Source organism: Thermobia domestica, chromosome 15, assembly GCF_964235325.1.
Source record: "Thermobia domestica chromosome 15, izTheDome1.hap1.1, whole genome shotgun sequence".
Classification (NCBI taxonomy): Eukaryota; Metazoa; Arthropoda; class Insecta; order Zygentoma; family Lepismatidae; genus Thermobia; species Thermobia domestica.
Window position 1 is genome coordinate 179383936 of NC_137468.1, and position 20244 is coordinate 179404179.

A 20244-nucleotide genomic window follows, 5' to 3' on the forward strand; every position below is an offset into this window, starting at 1 on the left:
CCACATTTTTGTGTAATAATAATAATAATAATAATAATAATAATAATAATAATAATAATAATAATAATAATAATAATAATAATAGTAATTGGTTTCTGTTGTTTTAACGTCCGATTCGCAACCCAGATTTTTAAAGAATGCATTCAAAGAGATTTATTACTTCCTGAAGATAAATTCAAATGCAATACCACCAGTAGGAGTGGGAAGTACACGTTATTATTATATATAGCATTTTGTCATTAGTATGAATTATGACGTCCATTATGTTCAAATGGTTTTTAAACCATCACGTCTTTGATTGTTAGCGAGGAACAGCTTTAGCTAGAATTATTACGTACGAACTGTTACCTTCAAACTGTTTTTTTTTTCTATATTTTTGTCCTTCAATTTCAATGGAGTCAAAATTTTTATGCATTGTTTTTAACGATTTTAAATTATTTTAATAAAGATGGGTTAGCATGACACAAGAAAAAAGAGCCCCATTGAGAAAAACTGATTTTGTTTTCGAATTTAACATCCTCGACTTAGCCTGGAACATTATTCAGATTCCTTATGAGAAAACCTTGTTGAGCAGTGTAACAAACGAGGGGAGGAAAATCCTTTTGAGACATACGGCGCCATCAGCCGCCATCTTAAAATGGCGACAACTTTTTAATCGGAATCCTATTGTGTGATAAATCAAATAAGACTGAACTTTGTCAGGAAACTGTTCGTGAAACGATTTTGGCTCTACGAACAACCGTTGCAAAGTTTATACCGATTTTCTCCATTTAGCTGGAGAAAACACTGTTGCCAATGTGTGGTCCTCTGACCAATGTTACAGCAATTGTTCAATGTGTCGTCCCTCCTAAGCAATCGTTAAATGTATCCTTTCCTCCAGACGTCCATTACTATGCCTCGTCCGACACAAAACAATTGTCCTTGTCCGAAAATAGCACGCCATGTGCGAATCGAGAATTCTGTATGATTTGTTGCGTTTCGCACTCACCGAATTCGGCTCTTCGGTTGGTTCATCCTGGATGTTTTAAGAGCTTTTATCTTGTAAGGGTGTCACTTATGCACAGAATCAATTTCGAGGATGGACGTACGGGATAACCAGATTCTTGGTCTAGATTACGGGAACTGTGATTCTGACTTTTCACGAATGATGCCAACACAATAGTGGATGTAGTTTCTTCCGTCGCTGTGTGGGGCCTGCCTGAATTTTATTTCTTTTTCACCAACTCGGTTTCCTTAAATTTCTTTATGACATTCAACACTGCACTCTGGGGAATGGGCTCCCGTTCAGGACGACGAGCGTTGAAATTGTCTGCAATCCATCTGCTGATGTGCTCTCCTAATTTCAGCACGATCATTATCTGCTCACCTTGTAACACCACCTGAAAGAAAAAATCGGTTAAATTTGTAACGGTTGATCGTTGAACCAAAAACGTTAGAGCACTGGATTACTGGAAAATTTCAGTCTATTTGATGTATCACAAGATAATGTAACCATTTGTAAGAGTCCCTGCCATTTCAAGACTGCGGCCATATGCCATATGGCCTTAAAGCCATATGTCTCCAACGATTTTCCTCCTCGCCTATATCATCACTTTCTTTATTTTCTCCCATTTCGGAACACATTTTCTGTGTTTCTACACTTCAAATCACCCTGTATATTAAACACCTAATAGGTTATTTTATTTGGGAATCGTAACTAATAGTGAATGTCATTAATGTATTCATATAGAGAATCTTGAACTTGGAATCCATAGGTGTTTAGTTACACCATCCATTTGGAGTAGTTTAACACTATATTCAATAGAGTGTGCCGTCTTTCATCGAATAATTTTAATGTACTTAATGATTTTTTTCCACATTTTCATAGCTTTTTTACCTACAAAGAAACTGATGTGATCTTATTTAGTGTACAAACTATCATGTTTATTCTTGTAACAGCACGACCATTGTGTATAAAAATGTCTGAAATATATTTAACATATGATGCCAAGAAACTCTCTTCTACATTTATTCCAAAGTATTTTGCCAACTATATATCAGCAATAAGTCTCACTAGGGAAGTAACTTGTGGGGAGGCTGAGGTGAAACTGCACTTCCTTCCAGGGAAGTTTTTTGCCATTCAATGGGGACCCATTTTAAAACAAAATTTTCTTACCTCATGTATGATACGAACATGGAATTATAAATGAAGCATCAAACAGATTCACTACATTAGATGAACAAAACAACACAAAAAATGTAAATGAAACAGAAATGAATTTGGTTTGTTCATTTTTCTATAGCAAGTTACCTAACAGATGGCAGAACAAAGTAACAAAAGACATGCACAATGTTTAAATCACGTCTAAAGAATTAGAAATACTGGGAATTTTTTTTAAAAAAAAATTATATCCCAATTCAGCTATTAACAGTTTAATACATTTGCAGACTACTATAAAAAATTAAGAAATATATTTTTATTATTAACACTAATAGGAATTACATTTTGTAAGTTGGTATATAAATTGTTCGGAACAATACCGTAGTGAAATAATTAGAAAGTAATTTCGTTTAATTTGTGGATGAGGCCCAAGGAAATTTCTCTTTGGAAAGATTTTCTCGTCCTCAAAAATAAAATTTTATTCTAACCGTGAGTTGTATGATGTAACTAAAGAACGGTTTCACAAACGAAAGAATGAAACATAGAAGGCGTAGCCAGAAATTGCTTTAGACCAGTAATAGCTAAATGGCGGACCTCTCAAAGAATCTGGGCAGAGATCAAGAATGTGATATTGTGTGATATTTTTCCTTTATAACTTTATAACAGCAGGAAGAATGTAGTTGTCCATCATAAATTGCTTCAATCGAGATTCCATTTTAATTGTAAACAATCATAAAATACCTGAATCCATATCAACTTTTAATTGTGAAAACATTCTGTGCTTTGTTACAAAGGAAATTTTACAGGGTAAGTTGTTTGTACCCACCGATTACAAACACCAAATAGTTGCTAGAACTATTAACAGCTAATTCGCTACTTGTGGTGCTCATATGATGATTACCCAAAACAGCAGGTTACCTACAACAACAAAAACCAGGAAGTGAATTATTTGTGCACATTTTGCTAATTGTTACTTCAGGGAGAAGGTATAAAATGACCCCCAACTACGGTTCTTCTTTTGCCTCCTATCTCAGATAAATCAGGAATCACTGATCAGACAAAATATTTCTTGTTCAGATATCTGGCTTTAGCCTTCTATATTGCAAATACTGTTTTACTAAAGAGGACACACTGAGTTAATACTAAAGGTGATAGCTTGGTACGAAGTGTTTTTGTTCAATCTTACACCATGTGAGTACCTTTTGTGAACAACACTCTTTATGTCGGTTTTCTGGATACTCTTTCGTTCTTTTTACACTTTGCTATTCCACCAGTTTTAAACTAATCATTCACTTTCATCAATATTTTCTCTTGAAAAGAGAATAATCGTGGGATATTGAAGTTTAAACCACAGTCGGTGATTAAGTATGCTGAGCCTTCACATGTTTCCTATTTCACTTTACGCGTTCCAATGATTAAACTGAATACCCTTCGTTACTAAGCGGTTATCGTATACGCATTTGGTTTCAGGACTCCGGTTCGATTCCCGGTGGGAGCTCATGTGGTTTGGCCTCAACGTATAACTGTATTTTCATGTCTGATATAGCCACCTTGCTAAAAGGGACGCTAAACTCAAAATAAAATCAAAGCATGTTTCGCAACCATACAGAACAACAGACATGATTACCGTTTTATATATTTGAAGCCTCAAATTCCTCGACAGAATTCGCGACGACAAGAGATTTTGAACCGAATAGTAACACGAATTCGCTGCTTTTAGTCGACATTTAATTTCTCCGCGAATATAAAAAACATATATATATATATATATATATATATATATATATATATATATATATATATATATATATATATATAAACAGAATTATCTAATTTCATTTAATTTTAATTGGTCTGGGGTTTACCTAGTCTTTCGAAGATAAATTACATCCTAGGTCTTCCTAATGGTCGTTTTCCGATTGGTCTTCCGGTCAAGACTTTGAAAGCGTTCCTACTTTCTTCCATTCTAGCTACATGACCCGCACACCTAAGCCTCCTAGATTTGGCGGTTGTCGGAGAGAATTCGGCTGTCAATACTAAACATGGCGTTGGCTTTACGGACGCTGTAAGCGCAATGTTAACAACGCAGAGTTAGCGCCGCTGGTTAGAGCATTGGCTAAGCCATTGAAGCGATTACATGAACGCATTTAGCGCCAAGCAAAAACGAGATAACCGAGCATTGAGTGCTTGCAATCCGTCTAGAAATTCAGAACTCAGCTATACAAGCGGTGCTAATGATATTCTATTTAACAAGCCTTCTACAAACCGTCCTCAAAAGTGTATAAAAGGTTTTACTAATATTTGGTAGTATTAGAACAATTTATCTTGGTACTTCTGGTGTACCATGAACATTAAATGAAACTGTCTAGTTGAAAGTTGATTCGCCAACGAAAAGTGTGTTTCTGTTTTCAAATTTTCGAGTCACTTTCAGTTGCTAATCACTGAGTTACTAGGAAAAGGGTGCCCGTACCTCACATTTGCGACTGGCAAACGGAAATTGATTTTGTTGCAAACCTACAACGCATACGTTTAACATATACCATATAGTCAGATAGGGCACAATCATTACGTCAGTAACGCTGCATATTTTACGTCTGTGTAATCGGGAAAATAATTCCCACTTCTCTGCCCACGTCGTGCAAACAGCGTTAGCAGAGTTCAGGGCTAAGGTGTGGATTATATAGACGTTGTAGACGTGAAAGTGTGGACGTTTTTTTCTTCGTCTATACGGATATTAACTAGGTAGCATTGGTAACGCAAGTAGTACCGTGATCAGACCATAAAGCGATTGAAATCTTTTCCTTCTCCCTCGTGGATATAGAAAAGTCTAAATGGGGATGTATGAGGGCTATTGCTACTCAAGTAACCGCGTGTTTCGAAACAAACTGCCCCGGACGTTTGAAAATAGGGTAATCAACCATACATTTTTGTTCTTTACATTATTGCCATACTTTAGTTGGATTTCTTCGTTGGGTCGGTTAATGCCATCTATGAGACGTCATTCTAAACATAAATTTGAGTACCTCACCTAGGTAAACTCCCATTGCGAATTGCCTCTGATCCATACTACGTAAGGCCGATACGTGTGGTCCAACATTATAGGTTGACGTATTCCTGGACAAATACAGTATATAACGATCCGTCTGTGTGTCCTCGTTTATCTAAGGTAACTAAAAATAGATTAACGTTACCATCACCAAAGACACTTCTAAGAAAAAATTATATTATAGCTAAAATTGTAAAGATAGATTATTGTATTATTATTATTATTATTATTATTATTATTATTATTATTATTATTATTATTATTATTATTATTATTATTATTATGCATTACTTTTCTACAATTATCCCGTTCCTCTGTTTATTCATACTCGGCAGGAATAGTTATCTGTGATAACATAGTTTGAATAATTCCAACACTGTATACTCCTTCGTGAATATATGGGTAGAATAACACAAGACATTCTGTGCAGGCAGTTCATAGTTCGATATCTGAAGATCGAATCGGGTACCAAACCCAAGTAGTGTATCGGGCTTAATTTGAAGCACTAAGTCCCACCTTTTATAAATTATGTCCACAAAAGCGGCATTAAAAGCAGAATGACATCGCCTCAATAATCAGTTGAATTAAACTCTTTTTGAATAAGAAATAACAAGTTAGCGATATCGCGACGAGCAATTTTCACTTAGTGTTTCCTTTTTTTAAGCAGTAAGAGGTGAATAAGTATTGTGTTACTATTACCAGCAATTTCTTGATAAAATGTAGTAACGTGAGACTGTGGAATGCATCTGCGAAATACGAAACTGACACTCCCCGAGCAAGCATAGAAATCCCCAATGAAAAACGTGGAACAGAAAATAATAAATGTTTGACAGTATGTTTTTCTATACATTTCTCAGTCCTGGTGCCCTGGTGATCCCGTCACAGTATCGGAAAAATACGTTGGTACTGCAAGATAAAAAAAAAAATAGGTGTCGGTATCTTTCTTCAATTGCTATGTTTATATTTCTGTTCATACTACTTGAACAACTTGGTGGCGCAACTTAGTTGCTGTGTATGAAACGGCTGTAAGTTCTTATGATATGTCTTTGACTTAAAATTAAATTTTCTTGGGCGATTATCTTGGCCGAGTTCGTTAAGGACATCAATTCGATAAGATAGTCAGGCATAAGGGTGGCTTTGACGGCGCTTATCAAATTTTCGTGTTATCCTCTTTACTGTTTATAGCAGAGTTTATTTTTCGTCGCAAAAATGGTACAGAATAACCACAAATTGTAAAACGTTTATCTACATTGCATAGGGGATTCGATAGAATCCCATAATACTGTGATAAGTGAGAAATATTACCACTTATAGAAACTGAGGATTAAGGTGGAATTATACGAGATAATATGTACTGCAAGAGTATTAATTCTTCCATTTTAACTTTATGGAATTCTGCACAATTATTTATGTATAAGAAAGCTTTCAGCTAGTTCAGGCCCGTATCCAGGGGGTCTAGGGGGCCGGGCCCCCCTAAATTTATATAGCCCCCTAAAAGTTTTACAATAGGCTTGCAAAAGAGCTGTAATATGATGATGAGCTATCATATGGTTGGATCGACCCCCCTAACTTCAGCCGCCCCCCCCTTCCTTAAATTTTTGGGCTGGCTACGGGCTTGAGCTAGTTGGATACAATAACCTTTTAGGCCTGTAGTAAGGCTGAAAATAGAATTAACTTGTCGCCAAATTCAACAACTTTTGTAGCTTTGTCACTAACAATTTCGAAAAAGTTTGAAAACAACGGATGAAGCAAATATCATAAACTTTAATGATGAACCTAAAATTCATTTAAGCAATCCTGCTTTCAAGATGACGTTCTCCTTTAAAACTACCCACAGTATTTTATATGAGAACAGTAGTGACTATTATTTTATTGTGATAGAATTAGTGAATTACCTAACATAGTGAAGTCACAGTGTTGTATTTAGGGGGTCTTCCGGGCTTAAGCCCCCCGAAATCTTACTTACTTTAGTAAAGTATATGAGTTATCTTGCAGAATTTTCACATTTTCAGGCAAATCCCCCCCCCAGGAAGTTAGCAAAGCGCCCCGAAACAAAATCGTAAATACGCCACTGCGAAGCCCTATTAATACGAAGGTGTATTTCAAACTCTTATATGACTGTAAATAGGTAGAAACTCCCCTAAAGTTTATTCGAATGTCTTAAGAAGATAGTTTTCCTCTTCAACTGCAACAAATACTTGTAATTACATGTTTGTCATCTCGCATTCCTAGTGTATCAATTATAGTAACGTATTAAACAGCTACAAAGTAAGATACTGTAGGTAACATCTAACAAATAAAAAGAAAAATCAATTAAATTCTTAAGTTGGAAATGAAAGTATCCACGATAGTTAAACAGTTAATTGTAAGAGTATCTAGAACCAGAATAATATTTATAATTTAAATAGAACATTAATATTTGTGTCATAATTTTACTCACAGATGACCGAGCAAGAGTAATAAACATTTCACCCAAATCTGCGTCTGAATTCATGCATTTAAAGAATTAGTAATATTGACAATATTAACAAAAATAAATTATTTACATTTTTAGCATAAGATTTGGTTACAATGTGAGAAATATAGAATTTTGTCTGAGTTTATTGTCAACAGTAACATAAATATTATTTCATAGATGGATATAAAATATGTCCGGAACAACATTTGCATTATTCGTAAAGTATCTATAATTTGTTCTTTTAATTTATGAATGCAAACAAAGGAAAGTCTTTGAATAGTAAGATTTCCTTGTCCTCAAAATCAATTCTAAAATATTTGTAGTTTTAAACAAATAAAAAACAAATCAGAGGCAATATACTAATCTATACAATTTGTTATTATACATACTGTGATATGCATGAGGCGAAATGCTCATGTGTAGTCACGGAGAAAATTGAGGTATTGTCAATTTATTTAATATCGAAATGTTGATGTATAAGAATAATGCCTCTTATTGAAGTGAAACTGATGATAAAATATAGCTTCATTAAGCTCCTGATGAAGCTTAATTATGACTCTATGATATGACTCTATGACACAGCACCTGCTCTCTCTGGAATGGTAGAGATATAAAGAAATACAGAACAAACGAGGGAGTGTACCAAATATTACTGTCTACGTATATTCAGTACATACAACTTCCCCATCTACATACTGGATGAGAAGGAGTCAACAGTAAAATACCCAAAATGACACAGAACTCTGTCAAATTTATACCTTTTGGGGTTGGTCAGTTTGAGGAAAAACTTTTCTGGTATAAATAGTACTGTATAAGGCTCAAGCCGGACTTTTTTCCTCTGATGTCACTTTGATTAAAATTAGTATTCTACACAGGAAAGTTGTTTCAAGACGTATTAGAACACTAGAATATCTTACAGATCATTGTCAATACAGGTTCATTAAAATATGTATCCAAGACGGAATAGGATTCAAATGTTTTCTGTAAACATATCCTCTCTGTGAGTATTTCTGCAAGTTTATAAACAAACTAGCCTTTCTCAGCCCGGCGTTGGTCGGCCTGCGGCCTTGCATCTCACTTTTCAGCCTTTGCATCAACAATGAATTTCGTGGATATGCAGTTCATATTTCCAGAATTTGACAAGCTGGGGGCTTCGCCCCCCACACCTGCGCCTTTGATTGGTCTCCGGCCTCTTGAACTCACAGTGTCTTTCCTATTTCAACAATCTAAAAGACAGGATCTTGTATCCCCATTTAACCACCTTTTACATAATATGGGGATTTCTTAATCCCTCTTTAGACCACTTAAAAATTTAAAATATTCACTTTTGGCATTTTTTTCCGTTTTTTAGTCCGAGAAGGCTACAATCATACCACATTTCATCACCATAATCACGCCGGAAGTGCATAGACATTTTGAGGTGTAGAAGACGTCCCATATAAATAACATGGAAAACAATTTCAGTTCTCAATTAAACCACAATAACGTTGGAAAATTTTATGTTTACTGATTTACTTACGTAACACTAACGAAAAAGCAAAAGCATACCGAATCTCAAGTTTGCATTCCAAGCACCTAAAATATGAGATTAGCCTAAATATGAGATATCAACAAAATGTCCATTTAAATAAGATAGGAAATTATTTATTCATCTCCCCTTTAGACCCTCCAATAATTAAAAATATAACTTTCGACAATTATTGCCCTTAGTCCAGAAAACCTACTACCATGTCGAATTTAATCATTGTAATCCTATAGGAAGTTCCCACTAATTTTGTGGTGTAAAGAGTGCCCCGTATAAACAGAATGGGAAAGATTTTTCAGTTCCCCATAAAACCACTCTAAAGTTAGAAATGTTTATTTTTACTTATTTACGTAGGTAATGCTAACAAAAATGTACAAGCATATCGAATTGCAAGTGTTTATTCTAATTCCAAGTACCTAAAACATGAAATTATATGTTCAAAAAAAACATTGAAATGACACGGGGAAATTCTTTATCCTCCCCTCCTTTAGACCCACTAAAAACTAAAAGTATTTACTTTTGGCAACTTTACTGTCGGTTAGTCCCAGAGAGCTACAATAATACCAAATTTCAACTTTCCATGTAAACCAGAAGTACCCGTTTAGTTTATGTCAGTTCATACAGTTTTAAATATTGTTAGGTTTTATACGTACAAAGTATGAACCATTTGTTTTCATGCACTCTGCTTATAACTTCTAAACTAATAATAGTTTAAAAGACACTGAAATTATATATCATGGAATTATCAGCAAGGGAACACTGCTTTACATGCTTTCTTACATTGCCCGATTAACAGTATATACAACCCAAACTAAAGTCATATTTCTCGAAATAGAATTACACAAAGTGATTACGTCTATCGTTGAACGAAAACTTAGAATAGCGCAAACCAAGTGCCCCACAGTATTACCTCAACAGCAGTAATAACGGAAGGGAGATGGACAAGGTAATGAACATCTAAAGTACTTTAATCTTTACTACTACAATCAAGATATGACGGATTTCGAAGGAATATAAAGAGAACTAAAATATAATATAAGCCTCATTGTTCGTATTTCGATATTTCTGTCTCCGGTCTTTGTTTCCTCTTGCACCAAATATACAACTTGTGCGTTCGTGATTCCACGTTTGCCAGTTTGTAATACTCCACGATCATTGAGAGTTATTGGCCTTAAAGTCGAATACAGTCAAATACTAGTATAACTACTCCAAATTACCCTACAGCCATTTCTTGCGTAGAACTGTGCGCTTTTCCTGACACACTGGAAGCTAGTGTGGTCCTGTTGACAGACAGAAGAATACGAAATTTTTCTCTCTGGTAAACCGCGATAATATTTGATGAATAACAATGTAATACACAATTTATAGATACTTGGCACTAACATTCATTGCCTTCGGAAATCACATTTACTTAGGCACTAAACGTGTTTCTTTACATGCTTACTTTTATCTCTGAGTTAGTAATTCGAATGGCAACTTATCAATGGACCTTATTTCTGAAGAGCACTACATTTTATCCATTACAAGATACGCACACAATACGTGGTTGAAATGGTTTCTCCAAATCTCAGTAGTCAGGTTGTTGTTATTTGTAAATAAACCATTTCCATTTCATTAATCGTCTCTTTAACGGAGGAACCATCATTTTATGATACATATTAGCACATGGTAATTCCCTATAGAACCAAAGTAAAATATACATTTTTCAGGTAATAAGTAGATACATGAAGACTATATACTTGACGCGGAAAAGTTGTATTCGCATCTTGTACAACCACCAGCAAAAGTGTCTCCCCCTAAGTGCTCTAATTCCATTACTTGAGGTTCTGATAATTTGAAGTTTGTAAAACGCCCGGGCAGATACAACCAAAATTACACGTTACATTTCTCGGTACTGACAGTAGTTGGCAGCACTGAGTCAGGTCTTTACGGAAGAACAATTGTGAGTAGATGACGCACGAACAGTTCTCCTTTCTGATATGAATCTCCCTGGTTCAGACTGTGTTGTCCAATGAACACGACTTCAATTTTACTGTGTATATTGTGTATTATTTCATAATATAATGTGTGTTCAAAGAAATAAGAACATTGACCACGCATGAATCACAAAATGCTTGAAAGTATGTGAAAATATCAAATTTATAAGAACTGCGGAAAATAAGTTTGTAAATTGTAGTTTCCATTGACAGAACTTCTAGAATTGTGCTCATTCCAACATCTTTATCTTTCTGAAGAGAAATTCTTGCTTGTCGAACAGAGTATGTATTGGAATTCAAATTGAAACATTTGAAAAAGTTTAAACATGGCCGGGATTTGAATCCGGGGCCGTCAAATAGAAGTTCATTGCGCTAACCGCTTACCTACCGCGTCACTTCAACTTCAACTCAAACTATTAACTAGTGAAAATAGTTGCATGCAAGGCCAAACACAATATTCTAGTTATCGTATTAGGAGGCGCTCCTTAATGCTTTTTTTACCACCGCCTTCGAATATCGATATGTCACCTAAGACGTGCCTGGAAATTCAAAATAGTCCACATTACCATCGACGACCATCTGCCAATGTTCTGGAAGGCCATGTATTCAATCGATTTCAATGCATCCATTGAGACACCCATCCTCCTTATCCATACGGAAACGGCATTTTCGAAGATTATAATGCATGATGCCACCGAGCCAGGACTATACTTCCTTGACTTGTGGTACATTCCATGGCAATATACGAATTGGTCGCTCATGACCTATAGTGGATCTATTTGATGCTGTGAAATGATCTGCTTCCGTTATGACTTTTACACCGACATCTGTGGGCTCATTCTGGGATGCCATTAGGAATATATGGTATCAAACCCCTGTTGAAACTTGTTAGCAACTTGCAGCATTTATACCATTCCTTAACAAAGAATATGTTAAATAGAGAGCCGCATTTCAGTGAGCACTCAGTGTATGTATCTGAATATTATTAAAGTGCAATTTCATTCCATCTGAAGATGGGCTGGCAGGAAAATAAAACTCATTGTCTGCGCATTTATTTTTTGTAATTTCAAATGAATATGTATATTAGGATTTATTGATATTTGTATTTCATTATATATTGATATATTGAAATATACATTACATAAATACGCATAAATTCTCGCGCAAACGACGGAAGATAATAGGTAGTCTAGTAGAGAAATTATTCACATTTCTATACATTCTGCTCGGGTTTATAAGAAAAACATATTTCCAACGAAACAAGCAAACGAAATATGGAATTTGCTGCTGAACACCTGAATTGTTCTTGGAAGATTATCTGGTTACTAGAAACATCTGCCGGGAAGTTTATGCATTTTTACAAACCCTACTCTCTTCTTCAATCCAGTATAATGTAGGTAGAGGTGTAAGATAAAATACATGGGATGAAAGTCATTTTTGGTTATAAAGTTTTTTTCTCCCCTAACATTACTTTCTGTGTATATATATATATATATACGTTTGTGTGTGTGTGTGTGTGACTTCCATGAAAAAAACTGATAAGTACCCTGGTAACTAGTTTTTATCTTGAACTGTCCTAGTCCAAATGGATGATTGTTACTTGAGGTCAAGTGCATGATGCGTTTTTTTTTTTCTGGAGGCATGGTTCTGTGCTATGTTTACAGATGGTGCCCATTCTTTGGTTATTAATCTGAGCACTCTTAGTTATCCAGTGATATCTCTTGTAGTGTTCGTTCCGCATTAAGTTGAGTTGAGTTGATTTTGAGTTTAACGTCCCGTTCAGCAGCGAGGCTATATGAAACGTGGACCTACTGATTAACGTGGAATCCGAACCACATGAGTTCCCGCCGGGAATCGAACCCGGGACTCCCACGCCAAAGGCTCGTACGCTAACCGCTTAGCCACGGAGGAGCTCAGTCCGCATTAAGCTATAGACCAATATCTCATACTGAGTTGGTACTGGAAAACTACGCTAAATGCTAAAACGAGTAAACAAATTCGAGTAGTTATCCGAAACTTACTCTAAGAAAGTGTTTATCTATAATAGTGTTTGTGCTGGAAAGGGATTTCAATGAGGATGGGTATTACCGAAGAACTCCCTGTTTCTTATTGACAACTAAGGACTTTTCTTACTACATGCAATAATGCATGTACTTCGCATGGAGACGGTAGGTTTATTGAAAATATTTGAATGTCTTCCCCCTTTATATTACTTGTTTCAGTGAAACTGAAATGGTAAAGTTACAGAAGATATCGGCAACCTACTATTGAAATTAATATTTTAAAACTCTAGTTCCAAGCACTATGCCTTTAATAAAATTGATATGATTAAAAACCCAATTCAAAGTACAGCTGAATACTGTACCATGTTCCAATAGTCATTTGAACCATTTCAGATTTTCTCCGACTCCGAGAACTACAAATTTGATACAGAATACGTCAATTTCGAAGTTGTGTTATTCTTCTCCTCACTAACCACTGCTGATGCACGATGAACTATTCAACGACCCACAACATTAAGGATTTCACTATATCAGTCTTTTTGCTTTACTTTTACATGACACTCTTTTCAACTCCCACTCTTTTGGTTGTCTTACTCGGGCAATATTTTGACTGAATTCAAAGTCCTATGACCACAAAGTTTAGCTAAACGTGCTCCAGACATTCCGAATTTACGCTGTAATATACATTCATTCACGCGTTGTTCCTTTAAAATCTCAATTCAGTTGACATGCACTTTCAGGCGAAAATTCGGAATTAAATTTCATCGCATAATTTGGTTGTAGTTTGGGTCTAGGTCAAAACCCCCACACTCACGAAATGTCAAAACGCCCACACGATCGGTCATAACTCCCACACAAATGGACAAATCCCCCAAACGCACGAACGGTCAAAACCCCCACAGTCAAAAACCCCCAAACTCAAGAAATGTCAAAACGCCCACACGATCGGTCATAACCCCCACACAAATGGACAAATCTCCCAAACGCACGAACGGTCAAACCCCCACAGCCCAAAACCTCCACACTCAAGAAATGACAAAACACCCACAAAATCGGTCAAAACTCCCACACAAATGGGCAAAACAGCCACACATAGCAACGGTCACAATCCCCACATAAATGGACAAAACCCCCACACAAATGGACAAACTCCCCACATGAAGAAATTGTCACAACTCCCACAAAAATGGACAAAACCCCCACACAATCGTACAAGTCCCCCACACTCTGAAATTATCGTGATTGCACGTCTTTGTTGCGGCTCTTTAAGACGCCCACATTAGTGTTTCTGTCATTACAAAACAGTGCAAGACGAATAGTTGCAACATCAGTTTAAGTTGAATAAAAAATATTATTAAAAAGTACAAGGGCAAGAAATACAACCAGCATCATTTCAGAGTGTGGGAGATTTGACCGATTGTGTGGGGTTTTTGTCCATTTGTGTGGTAGTTGTGACAATTTCTGCATGTGGCAGTTTTGTCCATTTGTGAGGGGGTTTTGTCCATTTATGTGGGGATTGTGACCGTAGCTATGTGCGGCTGTTTTGTCCATTTGTGTGGGAGTTATGACCGTTGGAGGTTATGACCGATTACCAGTGTGGGGGTTATGACCGTTCGTGTATTTGGGAGATTTGTCCATTTGTGTGGGGTTATGACCGTTTGTGTGGGCGTTTTGACATTTCTTGAGTGTGGGGGTTTTGGCTGTGGGGGTAGTGACCGTTCGTGGATTTGGGAGGTTTGTCCATTTGTGTGATGGTTATGACCGTTTGTGTGGGCATTTTGACATTTCTTGAGTGTGGGTGTTTTGGCTGTGGGGGTTTTGACCGGTTCCCTGTAGTTTAATAGTTTGACGAACCCAAACCATGATGTCAGTCCTTTGAGATATTTTATATTTCAACCTTTCTTACCCTGGTCCATGTCATAAGAAGCAAAACTTAGAATTTAACACTTCACAGTGTAATAATTAATCTCAGTGAGATTGAGAAATGTATATTAGAGACTGATATCGGTCGTTTTTGTTTATTTTTACATGTCAACCCCTTTTTATTACCGTAGTGGTACTTATGGGGATTAACCGTAGATTTAAGTTGTACGGACATGTTGCTAATAAAGTTAGGGACTACAAAAACTATGAATTATATACCTCTAAAGTCGGAAACACACTTAATTGTTTGCATACTTCCACAAAACATACAAACACCAAATTTTGCATACTTGTTCGTCATGGGATGTGAGTAATGGGAAAATTCCGATATCACGAAAAAAGCGACATTTTCCATGTAAATGAAGTGTCGAAATTTTTCGTCGTTTCGAAATGTTGGTTTTTAGAGTAGTTGCGCAAACCATAGAAACGTCATATTTTGTCAGGCAGTGAAGCTAGGAACATAGTTCAAAAGTTTGTAACCATGAAAATTATAAGTTGTTCTCACGGTAGGACCGTCATGTTTTGTTATACTCTTAAGGATGAAGTGCAGTTTTAATGAAGAAACAAATCATTGGAGAAGTCGCCATCTTGAATGCAAAGATGCCATGTTGTTGAATTGGCTTGATCTGCCTTGTTATGAGCTATGTTTAGCATAATAGAACAAACATAAATCAACGTACGATAATGGCTCAGAGGTCACGAGACCCATAACCTTCAGTATACTTTACGTTCCCTTAGAGATCTTTTTGCGTATTTTCATTCCCGTCATGTGCCAGCGGGAGCACTGGCGGTGGACCTGGAAAAAGAGTATGATAGCGTCGATCATGGCTTCTTAGCGTTAACTCTTGAAGCCTGGGGTTGCCCGTTTGCTTTCCGCAGGGTCATCTCCAATCTGTATGCTACAGCCAACTTTCGCATTCAGATTAATGGCCATTTATCCCCGTTATTCAGTTACAACGAGGTTTGCGTCAGGGTTGTAGTTTGAGTTCCACGCTCTTTGCATTGGTGCTAGACCCTTTACTTCGGCGGTTGGCCTCATTATCGCCTCCTGGGCCCTCTATGTATCGCAGCCAAAATATCTTTGCGTATGCTGATGATCTGAATATAACCGAAGTGGATCCCGCAGCTATGATGGAATGTTTTCCGGTTTTGCAGCGATTTTCGCGTTGTTCCGGTCTCCACTATAACACACGTAAGACTCACGTTCTACAGTTTCATGGTTTTCATTTACCTCCCAATAATCACGGTACACCATCTTTACCTCATGTCACGTTTTTAACTATCCTCGGGATTCCCTTATGTCCTGTCCCACTCCTAATTATGATGAGATTTGGTCCCCACTGTTATCACAAGTCCGTCAACTGTTGTATTCCATGCGTTTTCGAAGACTCCATCTATTACATCGTATTCAGTTTATTAACGTTTATGTGGCGACCAAAGTGTGGTAACGGGCGAGAATCTACCCCCTCCCGGAACTGTATGCACGTAAGTTTGAATCCCTGTTTATTTGGCATATTTGGCGCGGTTTCTTTTTCCGCATTCCTCGTACTGCCCTTTACCTCCTGCGTTTCCGTGGGGGACTGAGTCTCGTTCACCTTCCCCTTAAATGCCAAACTTTGTTTATGTGCGACTTCTATAATGCTCTTCTCATTGGAGACTCTGTAACACAACGATGGATTCGTTGCTTCTGGCCGAGCTATGAATCTCCTCTGAACCCTCCTTTTATACAATTTGCGACCCAGTGTCCATCTTATGTTTTGACCTTAATTCGTCAATGGACCTACGCTGGGACGATCATCGACCCCGCCCGTCATAATGCCCGTACTTTATATTGTCTTCTTTTAGAGTTAACATATCCTCAGACACGACTTCGAATACTCCACCATTTCCCGCAGGTGATTTGGCCTCAAGTCTGGGCCAATGTTTTTAATGCTGTGTTACCTTCTTATATGCAAGAGGCCTGGTTTAAAGTTGTTCATCAGCTTATTCCTACTCGTGCGCGTTTATACGCAGTTCACCGCGCACCCGATGCGCTTTGCGAAAGATGCCATGAAGAAGATACATTGGACCATCGTTATACGCAGTGCGTAGGTGCGCCCTCAATCTGGAGAAGTCTGACGGTGATGTTAGGTCGTATTAGCCGCCGTCCACCACATCAGTTCACTGTTGATTACTTGCAACTTCCAGATTTTCTTTTCTTCCCACCCGCCAAACATCATGCTGTGCTCTTCCTAATTGCGGGTACGATAATTTATGTTCAGCGCTACACGCCTTTGTTAGATGCATGCACGTACTTTGACTTTTTGCGACGCACGCGCAGAAAACTCTTCCCTCCCGACGTGGACCGGCGTCTCTTCAGTCGGTTTTTAGAGGTGGTGTTGCTATAGACTCTTTCCTTCCCGTACGTATGGATATAGACGAGTATGAATATAATACTCCTTTTTTTCTCTTTTTTCTTTTTTTAATCATATCTTTTATAATTTTTGTGATATGTTTGTCATATATTTTTGATATATTTGATTTTTTTCTCCTTCTTATGTGTTAATACTCGTTCAGTACAGCTATTGATACAGCTGCTCTCTTGTGTTACTTCATACCGGCAGTTGTCCGGTTCTGTTAAGTTAGTGTATGTTCCGTCAGTACAATAAAGAATTCAGAGTTAACGTATGAGCTTACTAATTAGCGGGTCTGGGTTCTATTCTCGACTATACTTTTTGTATTTTTTCTTATCTCCATTTCTTCGTATTATCAAAGTACTTTCTGTTCGTATTGCGGGAACAAAATATTTTCATTATTACATACGTAGAGGAAAAAGATATATTTACACGGCAACTTTTGAGATGGTCCCGAAATGAGACAGTATGTTCGTGTATAGTTTCGAGACGATACTGAAGTATTTAAAATGAAACATATGTAGCTTTGGAAATGGATCATCACCAGTGTCTCATTCGGAAGCAATGTTCGGGGGGGGAGTATTAGCCCGGGGGCACTGCTGATAACATTCAATTTGTTATTGTATTATAAACGTATTATTTTGATCTCGCCAGGGGCGCCCTGAGGAGGCAGTGTCCCCCAAAAAGAGTCTGAAAGAGACATTGGGCATCATTTTCACGATATAGTGTCCATACAAGACAACAATACATTTAGTCACACTACAACAGTGTCTGCTTCAAACCGGAAATGATTTTAAAATATCTCTCTCCCTCTTTATGTCCCTCGTTAAGATACATGCGTATACCAAATTTGAAGTGAATACCACAAGTGGAAAGTATAAAATTTTAAGGAAATACACACACACACTGGGACGTACGCAGGGGGTGGGCCCTGGGAGTCCGGACCACCCCCAAATTCCAACTTTTGTGTAAATTTATCCTAATTTTAAGGACAAGTTTAGGGATTTCAATATAAAATACCCTGATATTGAATTTGGACCCCTCCCGAAATAAATTCCTGCTTACGCTACTGCACACACACACAAATGGACACCTTTTGAAAATTGTCTCGTCGGCAGCGTACATAGTTATAATATATAAGATGCGTGGGAAAGTGCCGCTTTTGATTTAATAGTTTTAGTTGCGGGTCCGGTTGGAATGAAATGCTGTTTAGAATAGAGTAAGCTTATTTTCAATCACCTATGCTATAAAAATAAACTTTTAGAGAAAGAAAAAGTGAGAGAAAAACTTGTTGCGAAACGAACCCAGGTCTCCTGCCCAGTAGGCCCACGTCGTTCCCCTACCCTACTCAGTTCCTTAGATTTCGGACTTCCTACTTACTGCTCCCATAGTACTGGTACGTAGCGGGCCCGTGTCTCTGGAATTACACCTCTAAAATAGGAATAGTAATCGTGTTATATATGTGCTTTTTTAGGATGATTAAGGAAATGATGTCTTGTTATTTGATTGTAATAAGAAATTAGAAAGACACGATTCTAATACACTGTCCTACTACAATGCAGAAAGTGGTGTTGTTTAAGATGCTATAAACATATTTTTTAAAAGCCTCCAATAATATTCATATTCCAAATTACCCAGTAAATAATCGTCTTCATTGAAAATATAAGAGTAAAGATACAGGAAGACTGTATGTAATTGTCCAGTATAAACAAACATTTCAACAAGTCTTGCTGCCCAATAATTACTTTTGTACCAAAGGACAGCATTATAATACAGTGTACTACGTTACTTGCAAAAACTGGTGTTCAATCAAATGTTGTCAACTAATCTTTAAAAAGCCTTAACAAAATTCATATTTGTAAATTACGAACAAATTTAGTCTTCATAAAAATACAAGACGAGAGATACAGGTAGACTGCAAGAAATTGTCCGGTAAATATGAAATATTTCAAAACGTCTTGCTGCAGGTAATTAGTACTGCTATGCCGAAGGATTCTATTATAAGGGACTTCTCTATATTACAGTGCAAAAGTAGAGTTCTCTCAAATGTTACCTACAAATGTTTAAAAAGCCTCCAACAATATTCATATTTGTAAATCACCTACAAATTGTAGTCTTCATTGAAAATACAAGAATAAATATACAGGGAGACTGCAAGAATTTGTGCAGTATATATGAAACCTTTCAAGAAGTCTTGCTGTAGGTAATATGTACAACTATGCCCAAGGTTTCCATTATAATCCACTGTACTACATTATAGTACAAAAGTAGTGTTCACTCAAATGCTATGAAAAAAAATTAAACAATTTCCAACAACATTCATATTTGTAAATTATCTAGTAAATTGTAGTCTTCATTGTAAATAAAAGAATAAATGTGCAGGAAGCCTGAAATATTTTCCCACCCTTATATCACAGATATGAATTACTTAAATATCCTGCAGGTAATATGTACAATTAACTACAATGACACTATTATAATACATTGTACTAAATTACACTGCAAAACATAATATTTTAAAAAATGCTACGAATAAATATTTAAACGGCTGCAAAAATCACATTTGTAAACAGTGAATGTTTCCGCAAAATGCATGGTTTAATAGGTAGGCTATTGGGAGACAGTGTCCGCTGTTTATGTTTCAGGAAATAAATTCTGTTATTGTCTCTAACATGTATAGATGTGCGCAAAGTGTACATAATAAGCCATGTACATGATTGCCAGAGTAGAAGTAGTAATAGAGTTCTTTCTAATAAATTGCGTGCTTGTTTTTCAAAGTT